Source organism: Puma concolor, chromosome D1 (assembly GCF_028749965.1).
Source record: "Puma concolor isolate L17-30 chromosome D1, mPumCon1.1.hap2, whole genome shotgun sequence".
In the NCBI taxonomy this organism is placed as follows: Eukaryota; Metazoa; Chordata; class Mammalia; order Carnivora; family Felidae; genus Puma; species Puma concolor.
Genome location: NC_141676.1, coordinates 17,436,060 through 17,457,213, shown reverse-complemented (window position 1 = coordinate 17,457,213; position 21,154 = coordinate 17,436,060). Strand labels below are relative to the sequence as shown.

Here is a 21,154-nt window from a genome sequence, read left to right as displayed (position 1 = left end):
AAAATTGTTTTTAAATGTTTATTTTTGAAAGACACACACACACACACACACACACACACACACACACACACACACACACGGCGTGAGTGGGGGAGGGGCAGAGAGAGAGGGAGACATAATCAAAGCAGACATCAGGCTCTGAGCAGTCAGCACAGAGCCCGATGCGGGGCTCAAACCTATGAACCATGAGATCATGACCTGAGCCAAAGACGGACACTTAACCAACTGAGCCACCCAGGCGCTCCCAAAATTGCTTTCCATAGCAGTGGAACCGTTTTACATTTCATCCAGCAACGTACACAGTTTTTTCCTGATCTATCCTTGCCAACTGTTGTTGTTGTTGGATATTGTAATTTTTGCCAATCTGGCAGACGCTAAATGGTATCTCACTAGCCTTTGAATCTCATTTCCCTAAATACTAATAACTCTGATGAAGTTTCACATATTTGTTCATTGATGTTTCCTTCTCTGTGACATACAAGAACATTTTCACTTCTTTTGTGAATTGACCGTTAATGTCCCTTGCCTACTTTTCCCTTGGGATGCTCGTCCTTTTCTTAGAGGTTCATAAGAACTCTTTATATGAAGACTAAAAACTCTTTGTCAGACGTGTTGAAAATATTTTTCTCGGTTTTTTTTATTGTTGTTCTCGCAATTTTTACTGCTTTTGCCTTAAGGTTTTTCTTCTTTTTTTCCCCCTTCATGTTAAGTCTTTCCCTGTGTAGGTTCTGGTCTTCTTATCATGCTAAAGAAGGTCTTTTAAAGTCTAAAACTTTTTAAAAACACTAAAACTCTGTCTATTCTAGTATTTTTATAATTTTATATTTTATCTCCAATCTACTTAAAAAATTTTTTTAATGTTTACTTACCTTTAAGAGAGAGAGAAAGAAAGAAAGCTTGAATGGCAGAGGGGCAAAGAGAGAGCGAGGTATAGACTCTGAAGCGGGCTCCAGGCTCTGAGCTGTCAGCACACAGGCTGACACAGGGCCCGAACCCACGAACTATGAGATCATGACCTGAGCCGAGGTCTGACGCTTAACCGACTGAGCCACCCACCAGCCCCATCTCTAATCCACTTTTAATGTATTTTTTGAGCATGATGTGAAATAAGAGCAGATAAAACCTAACACCGACTCATCAACTTATCACAAGTCCCTAGTGGCTATGGCTGTGCTACCCGCCTCCTTTTCTTAGGAGGCTTTCTTGTCACCATGATCTTCTCCACGATGCACACACTCACATGCCCCCAGAGAAACCGACACCAGTCAAGGCAGGGGCTTACCCCACCCTGTCTCCTTGGACACAGGGATTGCTCTACGCCTCAGATGAGGCTGGTGGGCAAACGTGTGACCCAGCCATACAAATCAAAGTACTTCCTCAGGGATTTTCAACATGGAGGTAAAAGTGGAGAGCACTTTCCTTCAAAAGGTGACAGTTCTGGTCCTGAAAACTGCTGTAGGTTACATCCCCTGCCACACAGAGTTAGTCTACAGTAGGAGAAAATGAAGCTGAGAACATCAGACAGAAGATGTAAGAGAAATAATATTTTCGCAGCATTCGAGTCTGTGAGGACTGAAGAAGTTTGCTGCTTCTTGCACTCCTGAAGCTTAGTTGTTCAGCTATTCCTTCCTTTCACGGATATTTTTAAATTCTTCCAATAAATCCTCTTTTTGGCTTAAGCTAGTTTGAGTTGAGTTTGTAATGTGCAATCAAAACAGTTCTGACGGTGTAGAAATCTCACTTGATATTTTTCCTAAAGTGGAGAGCCAACTGTTCTAACACCACTTATTAAATAATCCATCTTCCTCTATCTCATTAAATTCCCATTTATATGGAAGTTTCAGTTTTGAGTTGGTTTTGTTCTGCTGATTTGCGTGTTCCTGCCAGCATCACACACTGTTTCACCGATTGTAACTTGCTAGTATGTTTGGACTCTGGCCACTAATGCGCTCGCTACACATATTTACTAAATATATTACATTGTGCTAGGCGTGGAGAATATCCCCTTGAATAAACAGATGATATCCTGACTCTCATGGAGTTTAAAACCTAGAAGAAAAGATGCAAAGTGACATTAAAATATAATGAATATAAGGTTAAAAGGAAAATAGGAGGCCCTAGGTGGACATCCAACAGCTGGACCTAACCTGATCTAGAGGTCAGGGAAGGCCTCCAGGAGGATGTGGGGTTTTGTTTGTTTTTGTGGGTTTTTTTAAATGTTTATCTTTATTTTTGAGACAGACAGAGACAGAGCATGAGCAGGGGAGAGGCAGAGAGAGAGAGAGAGACACACACACAGAATCCGAAGCAGGCTCCAGGCTCTCAGATGTCAGCACAGAGCCCGACGCAGGGCTCGAACTCATCAACTGCGAGATCGTGACCCGAGCCGAAGTCAGACGCTCAACCGACTGAGCCACCCAGGCACCCCTGTTTGTTTTTGCTTTAATGTTTATTTTTGAGAGAGACACAGAACAAGAGCGGGGGAGGGGCAGAGAGTGAGAGAGACCCAGAAACTGAAGCAGGCTCCACACTCTGAGCTGTCAGCAGAGCCTGACATGAGGCTCAAGATCGTCAACTGTGAAATCATGACCTGAGCTGAAGTCAGACCCTTAACCAACGGGGCCACCCGGGCGCCCCAGGAGGATGTTGTTTTTATTTTTTTTATTTTTTTTTATTTTTTTTTTTCAACATTTATTTATTTTTGGGACAGAGAGAGACAGAGCATGAACGGGGGAGGGGCAGAGACAGAGGGAGACACAGAATCGGAAACAGGCTCCAGGCTCTGAGCCATCAGCCCAGAGCCTGACGCGGGGCTCGAACCCACTGACCGCGAGATCGTGACCTGGCTGAAGTCGGACGCTTAACCGACTGCGCCACCCAGGCGCCCCGGATGTTGTTTTTAAACTGAGACCTGGGGCGCCTGGGTGGCTCAGTCGGTTAAGCGGCCGACTTCGGCTCAGGTCATGATCTCGCGGTCCGTGAGTTCGAGCCCCGCGTCGGGCTCTGTGCTGACAGCTCAGAGCCTGGAGCCTGTTCAGATGCTGTGTCTCCCTCTCTCTGTGACCCTCCCCCGTTCATGCTCTGTCTCTCTCTGTCTCAAAAATAAATAAACGTTAAAAAAATTAAAAAAAAATAAAAATAAAAAAATAAACTGAGACCTAAAGGATGGATATGAGTTCACTAAGATGGGGAGAACAGTACCTCAGAAGGGAGAATAGTAAGTTCAAAGGCCTAGGGATGCCCCCAAATGGCTGAAGTTTGAGGTGAAAGAGAAAAAGAGTAGAAAGAAGAGAGGGTGAAAAAAGTAGTTATCATACAGATTTTTAAGTCATTTTGGGATTTTGGACTTGGCCCTAAGAGCAAAGCAAAGACTGAGGCATGCTAAGCCCTGGTTCTGATTTGCATTTTTGAAGAGTCACTTTAGCTACAGTAATTGGAAGGGATGAAAACTGGAAGCAAAGAGAAGCAAACAGGTTTGTTGTTGTTTTTTTTTTAAATAAGTCACACAAGAGATGATGACGGTGTGGACACAAAGCAGTGATGATGTGAGCATGCTTCTTCTTTTTTTTTACGTAGATTTCATGCTCAGCGCAAAGCCCAACACAGGGCTTGAACTCATGACCCTGAGATCAAGACCTGAGCTGAGATCAAGAGTCAAACGATTTAACCTACTGAGCCACCAAGGCATCCCTGGAGAGAGGATATTTAAGAGGAAGACTAGCAGGACCTAACGACTAAATTTTGGAGATGAACAATCAAGGATGCCTTGCAGAGTCAAAAATGACTTTCAGGTTTCAGGCGTGATTATTACAGCAGCCAGTGGTAACATTTACAATAAGGAACATAGTGGCAAACAAGTGAAGAGAAGATAACGAATACAAGTTTGGGACATACACTGCATTTGAGGAGCCTATGGGACATTCCAGTGAAATTATCTGGTAGCAGCTGGATTACAGGTCTGGGCCAGAAATGCAGCATTCCTTGTCTTTTCCAAAGTTTCCCGGGCTATATGTGGATGAACTTTAGAATCAGTCTGTCACATTCCCCAAAATATCCATTGGAATTTTTTTTATATGGAGTAATATTACACTTATAGATTTCAGGAGAATTAACTTTTTTTTAAAAAAATATTTATTTTTGGGACAGAGCATGAGCATGAGCAGGGGAGGGGCAGAGAGAGAGGGAGACACAGATCTGAAGCAGGCTCCAGGCTCTGATCTGTCAGCACAGAGCTTGATGCGGGGCTCGAACCCATGAACTGTGGTATCATGACCTGAGCCGAAGCTGGCTGCTTAACAGACTGAGCCACCTAGGCGCCCCTAACTTATTTAAAATGTTGAATCTTTCCATCCATAAAGAAGGTGTAGGTCTTCATTTATTTAAGTTATTTTAAATCTCAAACTAAAAACAAAAAGGTACAGGTATTAAACATTGCTTACTAAATTTATTTCTGTGTTTTAAAAGAATTCTTTTGTGACTAGACAATTTTTGCCATTAGTATTTTCTCAAAGGATATGGCTGATATAAAGGAAAGTTCTTGATTTCACCTGTATATGACCATCTTACCGTCATTACGTGTAATAATGTTCATTGATTTTCCTGGTTTCTCTAGGTTGACAATCACATCTTCTGCAAATAATGACAATATACATCTATTGTTCCAGTAGTGTTTTTCATTTCCTTTTCCTGTGTTGTTGTACTACCTAGAATATCCAGAATAGTCTTCTCTCTTTTTTTCCTTTGTCAGTATCACTAATGGTTTGTTAACTTTGTCAATCTTCTCAAAGAATCAACTTTTGTTTACTGATTCTTTAGTTCTGACTAATTTGGTTGGAGCACATCCAACCAAAATTTTTCAGACACAAAATCTCTCAGAAAGGCTATATGAGTAAGTATACTTTGTGAGACCAAAAATGTCTTTCTTTTATCCTTATACCCACATGATTCCTCTCCTTATCATAAAGTTCTGGTGTCAATCCTATTCCCTCAGAATTCTATGAAGTTCCACTATCTTCTAACATTCAGAGCTGTTGATGAAAAATGTAATGGGGCGCCTGGGTGGCGCAGTCGGTTAAGCGTCCGACTTCAGCCAGGTCACGATCTCGCGGTCCGTGAGTTCGAGCCCCGCGTCGGGCTCTGGGCTGATGGCTCAGAGCCTGGAGCCTGTTTCCAATTCTGTGTCTCCCTCTCTCTCTGCCCCTCCCCCGTTCATGCTCTGTCTCTCTCTGTCCCAAAAATAAATAAACATTGAAAAAAAAAAAAAAAAAGAAAAATGTAATGTTTATCTCAATACTTTATAAGTAACTTTTTTGGTTGTTGTTATTAACTACTGAGAAGTCTGTGTGACTTTTCTCCTTATTTAAGAACTTAAAACTTTTAGGGGCACGCGGTGGCTCAGTTGGTGGAGCGTCTGACAGTTTATTTCAGCTCAGGTCATGATCTCACAGTTCATGGGACTGAGCCCCACATCGGGCTCTGCACTGACAGCGTGGAGCCTGCTTGGGATGCTCTCTCTCCCTCTGTCTCTGCCCCTCCCCTGCTCACATGTACACTCTCTCTCTCTCTCCAAATAAACATTTTTTTAAAACCCTTAAAATTCCTAGCAGGATAACTTTTTTTCCTCCCAAATAATCTTGCTTGATGCTAAGAGCTTTATCTCAAGATCTGAGGCTTCTTCTTCCAGCTCAGTAATTTTTTCCTGCTATACTTTCTTTAATCATTGCTTTTCTTTTGAAACTCCTATTATATAGATATTAAATCTCTTAGATCTAATCTCCATATTTATTTTCTTTATATTTGCCATCTCTTTTACTCTTCGCTATGTTATACAATTTCTTAATTTTCTTCTCATTTACTAATTCAGTGCCTTGCAGAATCCATTTTGCTATTCACTATCTCCATTGAGTTTACTTTTTAATATTCCTATTGATTTCATTGTTTCAAAAACTATTTATCAAGTACCTACCAATGTGCCAGATAACCATTCTAGGCTCTTGAAGGAGTTAAAGGAGTTAGCTGTGCGACTATATAAAGAACTTACCAGGCAGAGAGAATGGCCATTATAAATCCTGAAGGCTAGGCGCGGCCCAACACATTAAAGGAACAGCAAGGAGCCCTGAGTGGCTGGAGCAGAGCAGGAAATGAGGACAGGCTATCAGGCCTTCCTGGCCACTGTAAGGACTTGATGTTTTATTCAGGGGGTAAGAAGGTGAGACTGTTTTTGTTTTACTGATGAAATAATATCCTCTCAAACCTCATTGAAAATACTGATGAAAAATTTTAAAACTTATCTCCCATTTCTAGCATTAACTGTTTTAGTAGGGGTGGGGTGGGGAATTTGTTTTGACTGCTCAGCTTCAAGCTGCTGATTTTCTTCATATACCTGGTAAGTTTTTCTTATCTGCTTATACTTTCAAATCAAGTTTTAGTTACAATCAATATTTTCTGGCCATGAAAAGTCCAGAAGGCTTTGTCCCAGGCAAGTGAATGTGTGGGCAAGTGTGAAAACAGACAAGTATAAGGCCTGTTTTGAAGGAAGCAGCTCACCATAATTTTTATTACAATGTTAATTCTCAGGAAGCAGGCACCGCCAGCATAGAGAACTTGAACTTAAACCTAGAGACCTATTCTCTCATCATCACACTCTTGAAATGAGTCAATTATCTAAAAAATCAGGATAGGTACAGGCTCATCTATAGATCTACAAAGACTGAATTCAGTTCTGTATTTCATTCCAACCTTCTCAGTAAAGACAAAAAGGTCAATATTATAAAGAGCAAACTAAAATTACAGATCACTATCAAGATCTCAGTCAAAACTGCACAATCTGCAGCTTTCTCGAGTCCTTGACTAAAGTCAGAGAAAATAATTTTAAAATTTTCCTGCGATTAAAAATATCTGCATGAATGAAAAATACGGAGTGCTTATCAATCTGTTTCCTTTTCTGCAGATTCCCAAGACTTTCAAGCAACACATCTATGAAAAAAACCACTCAAATAAGTTTACTATTATTTGATAGGAACAGCATTTTTTTTTTTTTTTTTTTTTTTTTTTTGGAAAAGAGATTAGGTCTTTTATAAGCCTAAAGCACATGTAACTGAAAATGTTCCAGTAGGAGAATTTAACCTTCCAAGTCTTTTTGTGCTGGCTTCTGAGTATGAACTCAGCCAGATATAACAGGGTTACTAGATGTGGTTTCCTCTGAACAATCTCTGGCAGTAATCCCAAGTGACTTTTCACTCTACTCTTGTATTATAGTGGGTAGAACATAATACTAGTCACATAGGAAATGGAATTTCATTAAAGTCAGTGGTCCCACAACAGTGGAGAACGGAGGAAGGATGGAGGCAGGGTGGGGTGGTGGTGGAAGGAAATACCTACACTATAGAGTGATGATACTACTTATGGTTATAAATAAAGAAAAACAGCATATTACATAAAGTTTTTTAGGGATTCTTTAATCCCAAAATAACTTAGCAATCTATAAGTAGAAGAGATGATGTCTGAATAGCGATTTTTTAAAACTAGGGAGGAGCGAGGGCTTGGGGCTTTGTACAATCTTAGATGACTTTGAGAATAAAATAGCTGGATTACTCATTGTGGCATAGTAGAAAATTAGAGTTTAGCAATTAATACAATTTAGTGTATGGAAAATAAGAATAAATGCTAAAAGACTTCATTAAGAGGCCCTGCTGGTAACAAATAGTTGTTTACAATTCAGTCCCGAAGGATCTTATATCAAACTGCATCCGATGTTGGGGAGAGGAGGCTTCTGTATATGTTGAAGCTTAAACACCACTGCAGGGTGTTTTGTTTTGTTTTGTTTTGTTTTTGTTTAGCTCCAATTCTCTTTCATGAATTATTTAAATAGTAAAAACCCAAGGGGCGCCTGGGTGGTCAGTCAGTTAAGCGCCCGACTTCAGCTCAGGTCATGATCTTGCGGTACGTGAGTTCGAGCCCCACGTTGGGCTCTGTGCTGACAGCTCAGAGCCTGGGCCTGCTTCAGATTCTGTGTCTCCCTATCTACCCCTCCTCTACTCACACTCTGTCTCTGTCTCTCAAAAATGAATAAATGTTTAAAAAAATTTAAAATAAGTAAGTAAATAGTAAAAACCCAGGAATAGCTCCCCCTTTCCTCTTTGGTTAAATATAAATCTATTCAACCTTAGAACTACAGTGACAGAGCTCATACGACACTATACACACACACACACACACACACACACACACACACACACACACACACACACCCATACACAACATTAAGGTTCTTGATCTAGTCAGAGATAGGATTTCCCAGGTTGGTCCCATCTTTTATCAGTGTACTAGGTTTGAACATGCCTATACAGAGTAAATAGGTCATTCCTGCTGAATTTTAATGGCGAAGATAATACAGTGAGCACTAGATACATGAACTTATTTCTCTCTCTCTCTCTCTCTTTTAAAACACATAGAAAAATCCAATCTCCTATTCTCTCTTTTCTCCATCACCTCTTTCCTCATTGCCCCCACCCTCAACATCGTTTCAAACACAGAAATAGAACGTTCATATGTTTAAAAATGGAATTTCCTCAACACACACAAATGCTTTTAAGAATACACGGTAAAAGTCACTTAAAAAGAAAAAAAAGTCAGGAGGATGGAAAAGACAAGTCAGTAACAAACGAGATCTTAGAAACATCTGGGATGTACAGATAAAGTATGATGCTGACAGTGATTTCAATATTTGTGGTTATTTCTTTCCAGCAGTAACATTTTTGCTGTACACTACCAAACAGGCTTAAAATTGATTATTTCTTAGTCATCTGGGTCAAATTTATCTTGGAAATGTCAACCAAGGGGTTAAAAAGTCAGAAGTCTCTTTTCCTTGGTTCCAATTATAGGCGGGCCAAGATCACCTGCTTCATTCAGGGGATGTGTGATCTACTTAGTGAAGCATGCACGTCAGGATTCCAAAGGTACAGGTTCTGCCCAATTTGTTGCTTTATAAACAGGCCTAATCCATGAAGACCCAGGTTTAAAATAAATGAGGAAGCACTTATTTTTATGACCTTTTATTTTGTAAAATTTCAAACACACAGAAAAGTTCAACGCATAGTACAACGATCCCTTCAATAAACCAAGTATCTATATATCCTTCCACCTTCCAGCAAATCATCACGTATCCTTTTCCCCCCATGAACAACCTGAAAGTAGACATGACGTTTAATCTTTATATACTTCTGTAGTAGGCATTCCTATTACAGACAGATTCTGTGCCTACCAATAAAGATGTACCCCAGAATTCTTTAAAGTTCTACAGTAAGCGATCTCTGAGAACAGGATTCATCTCATTTATTTTTTAAATCCTAGAAGTCTGTTTAACTATTAAAAATATCAATTTCCCCTACTGTATTTAATATGTTTTGAGATTTACAAACCAATCTTCGGGAACACAATTAATGTCCAAAGAAAAGTAAACAACTAATTCCTCAGCATTACCAGCTCAATAATATTTTGGAATTTTCCAGGATGTCAGGGAACCAAATGGAGTCCGTATCATTTTGATAAAAGCAAATACATCTCAGACTTGTGGGAGAGAGACACATGACCAAACATATTCCTCAACAGGACACATTCCAGATTTTTAGAAACACCTGAACCAAACTTTTAGGTAATGACCTAAATAAGTCTTTGGCCATTTTAAAGTGGGAACTAGAATTTGACAACGATCAAGAAGATCCTAAAAGAAGCCATACTGGCCTGTGTGAGAAGCATAATTCTGGGAGAATCCACTACAACTTGAGCTGGTGTAGGGTAAGCTATAGGACAGGCCATGGATACATTATAAAACTGGCCTGAAACCATGGAGTCAGTTTTGCAAATCCTGAGGAAGTGAAGGAGTAAACCAGTAAAATGTGTAACATCTCTTCCGGACAAGTAATTTGAACTCGTTCAATCTCACCTATGTCCCATGACTAAGACATGGTGGGATCTCCAGAAGCTCTCTCTCCTTCTGGTCCCTCCTACTATTCTGATCCTCCCTTTGTCATCCGACATCCTGCCCTTCCTTTCCATAGAATATATTTACATTTTTAATTTTGTGAGGAAAAAATGACATTCGTGTTTAAAATGCTATCTGGGTCCCTTAGATGCAAGAAACTCAAATCGATATGAAGTATACTTTATATAGTCGTTAACTGAAATAAATGATGTAGGAATAAGATTCAAAACCTACCAATGACCTCATTTTATCCAAAGACCTCTTTCAAAAGTTATCATATTCAAACAGACAAATAAAACAAATTTATGCAATTGTGGAATTTATTCCGAAACACTATGCTTCTGAAGACAGGCTACTGCTGTTTACTTACATCATCACCTTTATCACTTGTCTACACATAAAAAGATTTTTCTCAAATTAATCCTTCCTGGTTAACATATTATATTCCACACCCATAAAAGCAAACAGAAAGGCAAATAAAGCCCATATCATAGTCTATTAGCTATTAATATCTGCAATGCTCTCTCCTTCCAGTGGCCTAGTGAAGCCTTGGCCCCTGAAGTGATAAAGATGAGATCTGCCAAACTATTCCCCAGCTCTAAGGCAGTATTAACACATTACAAAGTGCCAAAAGGGCCATTAAAAAAAAAAAAAAAACTGACCCACTTTTAGAAGTCAGCAGCTTTTTCCTTCTGGTGAAGTATGAATATTTAAATCAGGCAGACAAGTCAAGGAGCAAACATTCCATCCTGAATGCAATGTGTGCATCTGTAGCTCAGAGCTGAAAGGATCCCGCTGTCATATCCCAACATGGAAATGAATGCTCACTTAGGACTCCAGAAGGGCAGCTTTCTAATCATCTTACTGCCTTTCAGACTTCAAGTTCCAGGTTTGGATGTGAGGGCAGAAAAGAGTAAAAGACGGATCACAGCAACTGCTTTAAATTATATATTTAATGATTTATATCAGGCATAATATAATTTAATTTGTAGTAAATCAAGCAAACTGATGAAAGGTTAGGTTTGTGGTTATAACGGCTGTAAATTTGTTTTTACCTTCATGATATAGTAACAATGCATTAGAGGAGTGCTGCATTTGAGAAGATGGTAAACCCATCATAATAAAATTGACTAGAATCAAGTTTCAACCTAAGCACTACTGTTTAAATGAGATAAATAATAGCAACTATCAATATAACACAAGATACAGCAAAACGGAACTGGAAAATAAATCAAACTGCTATTCAAAATTCTACCTACGTTACAGCAATAGGTTCTCTTTGGCTTTATTGAAAATACATTACTAAACGAAATGTACCTTAAATAACTGGAAAAATAACTATCAGAAAATTCATATTAAGGCAAAAGATGTAATTGAAAACTTTAGAGTCATCTGTTCCTACTCAAATCTGTAATTATAACAGAAACTCCCAATCCTTACACTGCCTTGGCCTCCTGGACTCCTACCTCCCCTACCCTTACCACCCCCATTTGGATCTCATATTTTCTCTTTCAAACAAGCATCATTTCTAAGTAACAGCCTGTGCAACTTATCATAGGTAAATGTAGGATTTCTCTTACTCCTTCAGGCAATCCCAGATCAGGAAGCAATGTTATAAATCAATTTTGCTTCTGCAACAGCTATCCAAACTCCTTTAAACATTAAACCTGCCTTCTCACTCACAAACATTTTCATTTATAAACAAACAGGCCAACCAAGATTTCACAATTAGGAAACAAAATTCCTTTTAAGGAAGAAAAGACTGCTCTCTTAACTACAGACGTTACTTCTTTCTACAAGATAACTAAGTGATTTAGTTTCCTGACTGTATTGTTTTAGCAACACAAACGCAAACAGGCCAATGAAATCTTACTTCCTCCAAATACAAACTTATTATACCCCTCAAATGCTAAAGCGTTTATAGGTAGTAATCAAAGATCAGGAAGGCAGGTACTGATCAAAGCTTTCTAAGCAAGTCTAGTTGTAGGCAAGGGACAGCGTAGTCAATTAAAGCCTTCTAGTACCAGGCCCTAGAGTAACTATTCAATCTTAATTTGGCGTGTTTGTTTCCCAACACTTACTATGAAAAATTCTCAGCATGCAGCAAAGTTCTTAGGTTCATTCTTACATATCACTCACTGCTATATCTTTGCCTTGGTTCACATGATTTCCCAGACTTAGAATGCCTCCATTCTCTCTGTCTTTCTGGATCCAAATCCCACCTGGGTTCTCAAGCCTTCCCTGCCCTCTCTCCTCATTATCTATACCACATACTGACTTTTATTACACAGTGTCCTGTTCTACCGTGTGTGTTTATTCCCTTCTCCACACTAAAGAACGTAGATATTGTATTAGCACACTCATCAGATACCAACACAGAAGAAAGGCTGAAAAAACACTTCCTGGGTGATGGATTTCTATATAAATACACATAGCTGAAATTTGCTGAGGGGGAGTCGGGATGGGTGGAGGAAAAAACAGAGAGACTGCCTGATATGTTCTTAAGACTCTACCATGACCCCGACTTGATCACTTGCCATACTTTACCTAAGTAAGAAAGCTAGGAATTAGAAAAAATTTGTTCAGAGCTTCGTAAATAAGCATTTTAGGTCCTAGTAAACAGAATCACAAGAAAGATCCAAAGCACTACAAAGCATTTCAAAAAAGAATGGTTGGAAATCAAGATTCTCTCTTTGTACATTTAGTTAATGAAAAAGGGCAGGGGCCCAACTTCAAAGCAAACCACCACCTGTTCTCTAAAACGTACAGACGACTAGACTTTTAGAAAGCCCTACTCTCGCCTTCTGTGAGTTGCCTGATCCCTTTACGCTGCAGTGAGGATACGGAAGCCACATGTCTTGGGAAGACGACTCTGGTCAAGGTTTACCTTCTTGGGATGTAGTTACCACAGACGTGAGGAGAAACTCCTCTTTGGGCTGGACTCAGTGGCCCATGAGTGCACCATGGACTCTGTTTTCTTGCTCAGAGAGATAAAGCACCATATTAAAACTCAATATATTTTGGGAAGAAAAGATAAAAACACAAAAAGGGGCTGTCTTATCTTCAGAAATGCAATTCTCAGCTTTGTGAGCTCTGGCATTCAGCTTAGCCAGATTACCAAGCTCATTTAAAAGCCGAAGGCTTTACCCCACCTTTATCGTTTGCTATTTTCAGGGTTTGTTTCCACGAGTGCACCTCAGCTTGTATACATGTGCTTCACCCAATTCACACACATCAGTGAACAGCGGCAGCAGGAACCCAGGTCCACAGCAGGCGGTTTAACGAACTGTACACAGGACAGTGCCAATAGTACGGGGGCCGACTCCCCTGAGGTGGCACACCAACAAGGTTCATATGCAAGGAAAATCCACTTCTGGTGGGGAAAAGCATGTCCCCATCAAGGGAGACATCCAGATGACAGAAAACAAATAACCAAAAATACCAAACACACCCAAACCCAAAACCCTGCCAGGACGGCCTCAGCAAGAAGCCAGAGATTCCGTTAACACAACAGAAAAGCCAGAATCCAGTGTCTCCCAGTATGGATCAGATTTACTCTGCTTTCTACTGGGTTATTAGAAGCCACTCTAAGGCAGTTTCATGCAGGCCTTTTAATCATCTTACACATTCCCTTCATATATATTCTCTGTCAGAAGGGTTGGTAATGGGATTAAGCCATAAGACCAAAACAATATTAAATGATGATGGCGGTGGTAAAGATCTAGGTTGCAATCCAGATGGTAAATGGGCTTTTTCTACATGTAAACACACTGTAAAACTCAACGACTTGGAAGGAAGTCTGCCTTCACTCTGTGAAGAGTGTCCAGACAAATGAGAGTTCTTTCCCAAGACTCATCAAGGAAGTCTCCTGTCTACACAGCAGGACACGCAGTTGGCACTGTTCCCCAATGTGAATGTTGAAGTCAAAAGCGTATATTCAGGAATTCTGAGCTTTTTTCTAGTATAGATCAAGGATGATACAGATCAAAATAAACAGCTTTACCCTCAATAAAGTTTAAGGTGACCTACAGTGATTCAGGAGGGCTATACAAGCATTTTTTTTCATGTTTAACTAGTGACAAACTCATAGAGAATAAGTGTAATTGACCAAAGAAATATCACTAGGGGCAAATAAATGATCAATCGGTATAGTATAAACCCGGCCTGAGATAAAGGCTTCAGGCAAGTTACTTCACCTCTCTGTGCTCTAGCTCCTCTGATACCAGTTCCCTATGTAACTCACAGGGATGTAGGATTAATTTGATAATGTCTGTAAAGTGCTTTGAGCTCCTTAGAGAAAAGTGATACAAGTGGTTATGACTACATCCCACTGAGGTTCTGAGGTCGTACAACATTAAAAAAAAGGTAAAAACAACTCTTTGATAGTTTATTATGAAGAATTTTTATGGCCTGAGATGTTTTATAACCATTTTTTATTAGTCTTTATTATGTGCCCAGGAGATAGGAAACATTCCTAGCTCCCTCTTCTAAAGAAAGAAACCAAGACAGTGACATTTTTGAGATGGGAGGTATTCTTATCTCCATTTTCCAGCTATGAAAAGCAAGACAAGAGAGTGAGTGGCTTTTCCAGCCATATTCAAGAGGTGAAAGGGTTAAGCATAATAAGAATGTGGCAAACATCAAGGGTCACCATCACTTTCTCTGAAATTCTGACGTTATTCTGACAAGAGTGCAGTGAACTAGGAATCAGAAAGCCTAAGATTAAATACTTGCTCTGCCATTTACTAGTTATATAATCTTAAGAGAAGTCGCTTTTTCTTTACGTGTGTCACTTCCATCTGCACACTGGGGTTCAGTGGAGGTCAAATTAGATAAAGTACGTGAAAACTACAGGTAAGACAATGACACACTGTGTAAATAAGTTATTACCTTTATGAGATCTCAATAGTCTTGAGAATACGGGTTCTCCTAACCTCTACAACTTTAGGAAAGACAATTCAGTGCCCTCGGACTAAATGAAATATGTGGTAATAATTTTTAAAATAGCTTTATTGAGATATAATTCACACACCATACAATTCACCCATTTAAAGTGTATGGTTCAATGGCTTTTAGCATATTCACAGACTTGTGCAACCACCACCACAATCAATTTTTGAACATTTTATCACCCCAAAAAGAAATTCCAAACACACTAGCAGTCACTCCCCATTCCCACTTTCCTCTCTCTCTCTCTCTCTCTCTCTCTCTCTCTCTCTCTCACACACACACACACACACACACACACACACACACTTCTTTCCACCCAGGAAGCCATTAATCTACTTTCTGTCTCTATAGATTTGTATATTCCAGACACTTCATATAAGTGGAATCATAAAATATGTGGCCTTCCATGACCAGCTTCTTTCACTTAGCATAACGTTTTCAAGATTCATCCATGTGGTAGCATGTATCAGCACTTCATTCCTTTTACTGCCAAACAGTAATCCATCGTATGGGTATGCCACATGTTATTTAGCCATCTATCAGGCAACGGGTTATTTCTACTTCCTGGCTATCGCGAATAACGCTGCACTGAGTATTTGTGTAAAAGTTGTGTTCGGACGTATGTTTTCACTTCTTTTGAATAGAGACCTAGGAGTGAAATTGCTGAGTCACACGGTAACTCAAGATTGAGATTCTGAGGAACTGCCGGACTGCTTTCCGAAGTGGCTGCACCATCACACATCCCCACCAGCAGGGCCTGAGGAGAAGGTAACTGAAGGAGGACCATAGCAGAGAGACTATGAACTGGGTGCCCACTCAGGGAGCAACGAAACTGGCTCCGCACAGTGACCATTTGTGTTACTGACGACAGGGAGGAAAATGTTTTACACCAAGTTTTAGAAAGAAGAATACTGGCTGTTGGGGCATTGTCCTCCATTTCTCCCTCTTTGCCTAGGCCCAGGCTAAGGCCAAGAGTACATAAAGCAGCTTTTGAAGCACACACTAATGCTGCTCCCATCTCTAATAGAAAGTAATACAGAACTTGCAGAACCAGTCTTTAAAGAGCACTCTACTGGGGCACCTGGGTGGCTCAGTCGGTTGTACGTCCAACTTCAGCTCAGGTCATGATCTCGCAGTCTGTGAGTTCAACCCCCGCGTCGGGCTCTGTGCTGACAGCTCAGAGCCTGGAGCCTGCTTCGGATTCTGTGTCTCCCTCTCTCTCTGCCCCTCCCCCGCTCATGCTCTGTCTCTTTCTCTCTCTCTCTGTCGAAAACAAACATTGAAAAAAAAATTTTTTTTTAAAGCGCTCTATCACCTCTCAGATCCAGGTGGTAAAATACGTTTAAGTCTCTAGAACTGGTATGCAAAATTTATGAAATCTGGTACGCCAGGCCCTCAGCATTCCCTTCAGTGCACCAGGCTGAGGCCAGCCCAAATACATACGTTCAACACAGGTCAAGCACACGCTAGCTCCAACACAGTGTATTCCTGTGGCATCTGCAAGCCAAACAGAACTGGTAGAGGGAAACAGATGGCTTCTAAAAGGGGAAGAGAAGAAAAACAGAAGGTCAGGTAGAAAAGGGTGGGGGGAAAGAAGGGACTGGAAAGAGGGTAAGAGAAAGGAGAAGCATATTTTCTGGTTTTGCTCTTCCCACCTGTCACAGCACTCTCCTTGCTGGTTGCCAGCACGCTCCCTTGCACACACAGCTGCAAGTGACAAAGAGCAGCCACTGTCCTACTCAGGGGGTCCCTTCCATGTTCCATACTGTAAACTGTACTGAAATGCCAACTGCTTACAAGAAAGGGAATTACACACACGTTAAAGCCAGGGGTAGTAAACTGGTGCCTATAGCCAACAAATGAGCACTGAGACCCACAGGTTCCCTACAAAATAATGTAAGACTACCCAGAAAAGATTAAAAAGCAACAGAATCAAAAGACTAAGTACTAAAAAAACATGGCTTATTTTAATTTTATGGATTTGTCAGACCTATGATTAACTCAATCAACGTATTGTATCCTGTCATATATTTCACACACTCACACACGTTCAGTATGCTGTGGGCTCTGCTCTTTTACAATTAAAAGAAAATTAGCAAGTCTTTTCCCCGACAGAGTTAGGGATTGCCATGGGGGATTGCCAATAGATGGAAATGCTTCGCACCAAATTTTAGAAAGGAGAGATACCGGCTCTCGGGGGCATTTTTCTTTCTCCTCAACTTTCCTAGGCCGAAGCAGAAGCCAAGGCGAAGGGAATATAAGCAGCTTTTTACACACGGACTAATGCTGCCAGCAGAGTTCCAGTGGCCTTGCTCGCGGCAGGAGAAGGCGCAGTGACTAACACCGCTGGGTCTTGTTGAAGGAAAGTGGCTGGCTTCCTTTGATCAACCGAGTGATGTGCTGATCAGTGTGATTTCCCTGTTCTGCTGACTGTGAGCGTGTTGGGGAGAGCAGGAGAGCTGGCTTCTGAGAGGCCCATGCAGGGAAGCAAATTCCATAGCTGCCGAATCACAGAAAGCAACAAGAAAGAAAAGAGGGCTGAACTGGAAGCAGACACCTTAATTCTGCCAGCATGTTACTCACCGATACAAGGATCTCTGGGAGGGGACTGAAGTGGGTGCCTCTAAAACTCTAATTCATCCATTGCATTACTGTACATAACTGTTCAACACAGTGATCAAGACCAGGGTCCAAGCTCCTGAAACCATCACTGTGAAAAGTTTTAATCACTTCGTCTTGATGGGGGAAGAGAAAAAAATGGGATTGATTTTTTTTTTTTTTAATTAAAATGGAAAAAACCAGGAACTCATCAGCATAGGTAGCTTTTGGCATAGTTTCTGAGACAAAGGAAGGATGTCCAGCACCTGAGTGTGTGTGCAGGACTACAGCAACAAACCCCTCTATGTGCCAGAGAAGGAGCTGTTGGGTTAACACAAATTAATGTGCTATTCAGATTTTTTTCCCTAGTAAACTGCAAAATTTACCTAAAGATAAATATAGCAGTCTCCTAGTTGTCTGCTCCATTCAGTTGCTACTGAGAAACACTTCTGTTATCTCAAGTTTCATCAGCAGATTGTACTTCTTCCTAGGGAACAACAGCAAAAAGTAGTTTTCTAAAAGCATAGTTCGTCTATGAGGTAAAATATACCACATTTAAATGACTTTTTCCCCCAAAAAAGGATAACTTTCCATCTTTAAAGTTTTAATTCTTGATAAATAGAGTATGTGATTCCTTACACTAGATTTTAATCATTGCTGCTTTAGAGTAAATAGTCAATTGCAAATTGGGCAAATTGCTTTAGCTATCCTAGTACCAGAAATGAAATGGATTAGGTCAGCAGGTGGCATGTCATTTCTGTGCTGCCTGGGGGCCCAAAATACAGTTAGATCATTTTTAATTCTGGTGACAGCAGGAATGAAAACCAGAGCATTTAACATTACCTCCCGCCTCTAGTCTCATAGCCATCTTGGGCACCAAAGAGTTTACAGAAGCCTATAAGCCTACATCCCCAGCATCTAGGCTGCTTCTCCGGCCTCCAGAGATACCCATGTTGAAGCTGCCCAAGGGTATCTGAGACAGCATACTCTGACTTTGGTTCTCAAGACACAAAACTTCTTGTCCACACAAAGTGAGTTCTCTTTAACCATTCTTAAGCATGTCAACATACAATTCCCTTCTGTAGTACTTTCCTTAAAGGAAGAGATTGGTCATGATGCCTCTACTCAAGGGGGAGAGGAAAAACTGTTCAGTCTTTGTTCTAGGGGTGGGGGAATGGGAGGAAGGAATGGACACAAGCCAAGAAACCAAAAAAAGAAAAGGGGGATGATGGGGATGGGGAAACAGGCAGGAGAAGACAGGGAGGAAGAAAAATCCTTCTGTCTGGAAATCAGGGGTCTCTTGCAATGCTAGAACATTCAAACAATCCAACCACAGCTCTTCTGTCAAGCTTCCTTTCCCCGTATGTATTTCAGATTGGTAGTAGAATTAAAAACCTAAGGCAGTCTCCTAAAGTTTGTTCCTATGATATAAGCAAAATGAGATTAGATTACTTAACAGTATCTGGACTCCAAGATGTTACGAGGTGATGATACTCAATTTGCCACAAAGAAGGACAATGGATTTTGATATTAAACAATTTAAAAATTCAAGATTATATGCCCCGTCTTTAGCCAACTGTATTTTTGTGCTTGCACTTTTCTTGCCATTTTTAATCGTAATAAAACAGAAAATAACATCAGCTTTGAATCAGAAATCTAGGTTCAATAACTTAACCAATTATTTTTTGCCTGCCTAGTACCTTTTTGGAGAACTACTCTTTCCCTGTTCATCTAAGAATGATCTCAATCCTGCTTCAGGGGTGGCATGGGACCCAGGTTTGATCAATGAGACACCTCCAGCTCTCTGGTCACACTGGAGGATTACTGTTCGTGGACTGAAAATCACGCCCATGTCTTGTGCCGATACTTCCAAAGAAAAAGAGCGTTCTCTCTTCCTTGGGGTTGACAAAATGGTAGGCTGTAACCTACCAGAGCTGCCAGAAAAAAGCACTGCCAGCACAAGATAGGCTATACACAAACAGAGCCAAAAGAAGGAGAAAGTGTTCTAAAACATAGTTGAAGACCCTAAATCCAGCCACGTCCCTCAATTTACTAGTTACATAAACCAATAAATTCTCTTTTTTGCATCAACAACTTTGAGTTCACTTTCTATCACTTGACACCAAGAGTCCTCACATTACTAAGCCAGCCAAATAACCTTGGACAAAGCATTCAATCTCATTGTATGTCAGTTTTCTCAACTCTGAGGAGGAGGCAAAAAAACATGTTTACCTTATAGAATTGAAAACTGCTAAGTACTACACAGGAGGCATTGATATTTTAACTAAAACAGAAAGTAGAGATACAAGAAATAAGATATTCATGGGGCTAAATTGCTCCTAGCTGCTAGTGCTGATAAGATAACATTCTACTTCTATTAGTTTTCTCATCATTTGCCCCAGTGGGGCCTGTGGAATCTTTATCAACCCTGTTAATCACCTAGTAAAATCTTTAAGTATTTTCCCTTTCACTTTCAACTGACAAGACTTGTCCACCTTCCTGGACATCTCTGACCAAGCTACCTAACAGGTAGCTTACCGCAATGGATAAGCAAAGGGATCACAGAAAGGGAAAATAAACAGTATCATCTTTAAGGGGTGAAGGGGTGTGTGTGTGTGTGTGTGTGTGTGTGTGTGTGTGTGTGAGAGAGAGAGAGAGAGAGAGAGAGAGAGCGCGCGCGCATGTGTGTATGTGTGCGCGTGAGTGCAGTGACGATGCATACACACGCGCTGGGAGAGGAGGTAAAGGAAGAATTCTCACAGGAAGGCAAATCAGGGATGAAAAGAAGCTACCACTACACAAGATGAAAATCTAAGTGCCTCAACTAATGTGCCTCGCCACGCCTTCCCCCGAAGCATTTGTATTCTAAGAGCAAATCTGAGCTATTAAGATCACATTTTCAAGTCAAAATTCATAATTAAATATAATGTGTATTTTGGAATTTGTTGTAGTGGTCTGATAAATGCTTGGTTTCACAGAACACTAGATCACATCTCTCATGAATATCAAAAAGAATAAAAAGCCTTCTGTAAAAATGTACCTGATCTACAAAACATCAATAGGAAAGAAGGATTATTAGTGAAACGAATACCTAGAAGTGAAAGTACTAACGTGTAGTCCTCTTTTGAGTAATGTAAGTGGGAAGATAAGTAAACAAGAAAAGCACAACTGTGCTTTGCGACTATATTTGCAAAAGCTAGGAATAAAAATAATGAATGCACTACACTTTCAACTTTCAAAGTTTCTGGGCCTAAAGATTAAGCATGAATGGAATCATTCTGAAGAGGAGGTTTTATTTCGGGATATTTTCAATACCTCTGACATCAATTAGCTTTTTCATTATACATAAAATTATAACTACATGCTATGCCTGGTAAAAAGAACCCCAAGGCTCAGCATTTTCTAACCTTAATGTTTCATGTAAGCTGAACATTAATATTTTAAAGCAAATAAAATATATGATGCTTTTCTTCAGGTTTCTAACTCACTGAAATGTTTCTGAAAGCTAAAATACATTCATAAACACTGTACACTTTCAACTATAGAGAAGAGTCAAAAAATAATTTCAGTTAACTCATCTTTAAATTTTTTTTTCCAGGGGCACCTGGGTGGCTCGGTCAGTTG

At 40.3% G+C, this 21,154-nt stretch overlaps 1 protein-coding gene across 22 annotated transcripts in view; it reads right to left on the bottom strand.

Moving 5' to 3' along the window:
• The window catches only part of PHF21A (PHD finger protein 21A), a 197,120-nt gene that overhangs the window by 103,032 nt on the left and 72,934 nt on the right, over positions 1–21,154 (bottom strand). Inside the window, exon 3 of one of the 22 annotated variants that reach the window (XM_086677595.1) lies at positions 17,917–18,017. The exons of the other annotated variants lie outside the window; for them this stretch is intronic. The gene's annotated coding sequence lies outside the window, so the exon portion shown is untranslated. The remainder of the gene's footprint in view (positions 1–17,916; positions 18,018–21,154) is intronic. 22 annotated transcript variants of the gene reach the window in all.